The 4,732-nt window shown below is 39.0% G+C and overlaps 1 long non-coding RNA gene across 1 annotated transcript; it reads left to right on the plus strand.

The window, feature by feature from the left end:
• Positions 1-894: 894 nt before the first annotated feature.
• On the plus strand, positions 895-1,705 carry LOC122032759. Its single transcript, XR_006126217.1, has 3 exons — positions 895-1,039; positions 1,111-1,333; positions 1,646-1,705. It is a non-coding gene; the product is annotated as an uncharacterized LOC122032759 (long non-coding RNA).
• The last annotated feature ends 3,027 nt before the right edge of the window (positions 1,706-4,732 follow it).

Genomic DNA, 4,732 nt, shown 5'->3' on the forward strand with positions numbered 1-4,732 from the left:
GCATCAGGTGATAGACTGTAGATCCTTTCACTGAGGTCCTTAAGGCAAGAGCTTTTGATGGGCATGTTGAAGGGTTGAGAATCAGATGTATGGCAACATTTTTGCCAGCATAGTATTTTAGTATAAGTGAGAGATTGTTACAGTGTATACTAAAAGCCTAGCTTTTTGTATAAACATTTATCTCGAAATAAGAATCACATTGGTCAAGTGTCTACATTTATATATATTGAGTGTAGTCGTTCAATTAATTTATATTGTAGATAACACAGTGTGTGGTGTCACACAAAGGAGATTGTGTTATTAGTTTTTTATAAATTATAAACAGTAGCTCACGACTAAGATGGATAGGAATAAACCATTGGAATAGTCGTAGTGTAATTAGGTATTAGTTTGTCTTGACTAATAAATTACACTAGTACACTCTAAGTGTATTGAGCAGGACTGTAAAATACCAGAAAATAGGCGAATATTAATAAGGGAATTTTCTGGAATTTTAGGATATTTTTCGGGAATTTTTCAGAGCTCGTATGGACGAGTTAACGGGGACAAGAACGGGGCCCGGGAAAGCCTGTTTAGGCTACCCCATTTAGGCAAGGAAAAGTTATTTATTTTCTTTTCCTTTTTATTTGTTTTTCTTTTCTCTTTTATTCCTCTCCCCGACGCCGTTCATTTCTTCTCCCCCGACGCCGAGCCGCACCCTCTCCTTGCCCTAACCGCCGGCCGCGATGCTTTTCTCCTCTTCTCCCCTCTCCTTCGCCGAAGCCAGGCCGCCGACGACGAGAGCCACCCTAGCCGCCAGCCACCGAGACCCCCCTCTCTTCCTCTCCTCTGTCCGAAGTGACACCACTGTTCTTATTCTTCTTCTCTACCTAGCACCGGCCGTGATTTTCTCTGCCGATGATGCCACCCGAGCCTTCCCGGCGAAGTTGCCACAGCCGACGGCGAGCCCTAGTTCTTCACCGTGCCTTAGTCCTCACCACCGGATCTTATTTTTTTTCGCCATCAGAAGCCGGCAGAGACGAAGAAGTGTATCAAGATGGTAAGGCATTATGTTTCATTTGATGGTTGAGATGTATGGGATCGATTCATATTTTTTCCCTTGCTCACCAGCGACATTAGGTTGTTGAAGTAAATTGGTTGTGGAATTTTCTTCCGGCAGCAACCATCTGTGGTTGAGAATTGAACAGAGGAAGAATTCCAAGAGGTGAGGTTCTGTGCACTGGGGTATTCGGGTGGTGGACAACATGTTTGAACAGGGCAGAGAGGTAAATTCCAGTAGGGTTTCTTTGCCGGCAGCACTTCAACCAGTAACCCTATTGGCTGTGAACTTGAGGTATGATGTAGGAATCTTAATACATTTTGTAATTGATGAGGTCTATAAATTTAGAATGGAACATGTGGTTAATCATGTTTTAGATTCAGGTGTACTTGGATTTAGGTTTTTGGATTTCTATCTAATGGTTTGTTTAGAGGTAAGGTGTATAAATTTGTTCTGGTATCAGGTTCGTATTTGGAAGAGTTTAAGTTGATTTAGGTTTAGACCTAAATCAAATTTTATAGTGGAACGAATTAGGGTTCTGGTAAATAAGGAATTTTCTTTAGCTATGTGATATATATGTAGCTAAATTAAATGTGGTTATTACAGGACCTGGTCGCGAGACGAGTATCTCGATATCGGATTGGACCTTTCTATTTTCGGAGGCGGGTACTTTTGACTTTTGTTGTCTTTGATATGCTTAGTAATGGAATTAACATGTTTCATTAATTATGGTTCTTATCTATTCTGGTTAATCACTACCCAAATCTTGGTATATGTTTGATTGATTGATTTATTTTGCATTCCATGTATGTACCTGATTCCACATGCTCATGGGTAGTGATATAACCATATTTTACCATGTCAGGACCTAGGTTGGATACCTTATATGATCAGATACCTTGATATGATTCATTTGCTTTGGTGCACATTATGATATGTCCAGAGATTGGTTTAGTATATTGCTATGTTTAGTGACATGCACCATTCGCATGATTGCATGCTGAGTGATTGATTGCTCCTTTATTGTCGAGCACTTTGCCAGTTTCATCACTGTTCAGTGCTCCGTTGTGACGCTCATGGGTAGCGGGACACAGCGTGGTAGCACGTCAGTTTGACTCTTCCGGTGCTCCGTTGATCCGCTCATGGGTAGTGTGACGCAGCGTGTAGCACCCCGTCATAGTGTACCGGGAGATGAGAGCATTGCGCTCCCCCATTTATGATTTGGGGTAGGAGTACGTATGTACTCCGACACATCCCGTCCACTCGATCACTCATCAGGAGTAGTGTTGCTGAGTGCACGGTTGTCACAGCCCTACCCACTCGGTCCCACTTATGTTGTGAGTTGGCTGACTGGCGTCAGGGGTGACCATGACATTGGCATCATATGCATGATGCATTTTATGTTTGTGTTTGTGTTTGTTGCACTTATATGCTGCACATTGCTTGGATACCTTGATTGACATGCATACAGGTCTTCTATACCTTTCGGACTGTTTGTCCTTTTACCGGGTCCTGGTTAGTACAGATTCTCTCCTGTCTTCTTCGGTTTGTAGTTACCTTTATCTTTATCAGGAGACTGTACGCATGATTAGTGCTAGGTGTTATTTCTTTACTTTGCATATCTACTGTACCTGCTGAGTGTTGGACTCACCCCGCCTCCATTGTTGATATTTTCAGGTTGATGCTGTCAGGAGGGAGTTCCAGTCGCTAGTCCTCACTGCACGTAGTGCTGGTCCTGCAGACCTCCAGGATATGTTTGGTTTTCTTTGGTTCTTTCTGTTCTAAACTGTTTGAACTCGTTATGTTCTAGATTTATTTGCTTATGGACATGATATAGATTTTATTATATTGATGGATTCGGATTTGGTTTTTTATTCTACTACATGCCTGCCTGGATGGCAGAAGAGGTGAGTTCGTCGGTTTTGAGCTTTACGAGTGTAGTTGAGTAGGGTGGTTTTTGAGTCAGAGTATTATTACTGCGTGGTTGTGTCAGCCAGAGGCTGAATATATATATAAACTGCGTGGTGATTGATTTTTTTATTATTGTTATGATTCCAGCCGCATGTGGCTGAGTATTTAGTGCTTGTAGAAATTTTTGATTGTCCGCCGTACAGGGGAGATGCTGCCGAAATTTTCTCGGACAGGGTCTCCTCTGGGGGCGTGACAAGGACAATTTAAGGAAAGTTCTTTTTATACTGACTTAATAAAAGAACAAGTCCTTAGTTATTATGGAAGTGTGTGCTCTTAATCCTAATATAATAACAAGCACATTTATTTAATATTTATTTCTTTAACTTATCAAAGGGTGAGATTTAGCTTCATAAATCAATAAGCCCGATAAGTTGGAAAATAATATTTCTTTTAGTGTGTATTGTTGATTATAGAAGAAACTATGTCCTAGTAATCTAGGTTGATAATGTTCCCAAGAGGAACTCATAAGGATTGTCATGTTAAACCCTGTAGGTGGGCTTAGTTCGACATGACGATAAGGTTGAGTGGTACTACTCTTGGACTGAGATATTAATTAAAATGAGTTATCAGTAACTCAATTAATTAGTGGACATTCGACATCTTAAACACAGGGAGACTAACACACTCATAATAAGAAGGAGTCTAAAATGTAATTTGGGATTGGTGCGGTAGTTCAATAATAATTCTTTAGTGGTATGAATTATTATTGATGAAGTTAAGTTGTGTGTTCGGGGCGAACACGAGAAGCTTAATTTCATCTAGAGACCAAAACCAATTCCTCCTCTCGGTCCCTATCGTAGCCTCTTGTATATAAAGATTTATACCCACCACATACCCACTTCTTACCCAACCCAAGGGGGTCGGCCAAGCTAACTTTGGAACACAAGTTAGGGTCGGCCAAGACCAAGTGGTTGAGCCAAGTTGGTGGCCGACCAATGCTTGAAATCCAAGCATGATGTGGCCGGCCACATCACATTAAAAGGGATTTTATTTATAAATTTTTCTTCTGTGGATTCTATGGTTTTAAAAGTGAGTTTAAAATATAAATCTTTCCATTTATAGCTTTCTACAAAAGATTAAGAAAAGATTTGAAATCTTTCCTTATTTGTAGATTGAAAGGTAGATTTTAATTTTGAGAAAACTTTCCCTTTTTTAACCATGTTCATGATTTAAAAGAGAGTTTAAAAATTAAATATTTCTTTTTTAAGTTTCTATAAAAAATTAAGAAAGGATTTGATATCTTTCCTTATTTGTAGATTGAAAGGAGATTTTAATTTTTAGAGATAACTTTTCTTTTTGGAAATCATCCACATGTTTAAAAGAAAGATTTTAATTTATTAAATTTCCTTTTTACAAACCACCATGAAGGGAAAAATTATTGGAGAAATTTTTTATAAATTTCTGGAAACAAATTAGGAAGTTTTAATTCTTGTGTTAATTAAAACTCTCCTTGTTTTGGAGATTAAAGTGGCCGGCCATTATAATTAAGAAAAGGATTTTAATTTTAATTAATTAAATTTTACCTTTTCATGGCAAAGGAATTAAGGAAGATTTTATTTAAATTCCCTTACTTGCCAAGACCAAGGATTATAAAAGAGGGGTTAGAGGTGCCTTCATAAGGACAACTCTATTCTATTTCTTCCTCACTTTTCTTCCTTGGTTGTGGCCGGCCCTAGAGGTTCTCCCTCTTCTCTTCTCTTCTTCTTTAGTGGTTGGTTTCAT

Source organism: Zingiber officinale, chromosome 11A, assembly GCF_018446385.1.
Source record: "Zingiber officinale cultivar Zhangliang chromosome 11A, Zo_v1.1, whole genome shotgun sequence".
NCBI lineage: Eukaryota > Viridiplantae > Streptophyta > Magnoliopsida > Zingiberales > Zingiberaceae > Zingiber > Zingiber officinale.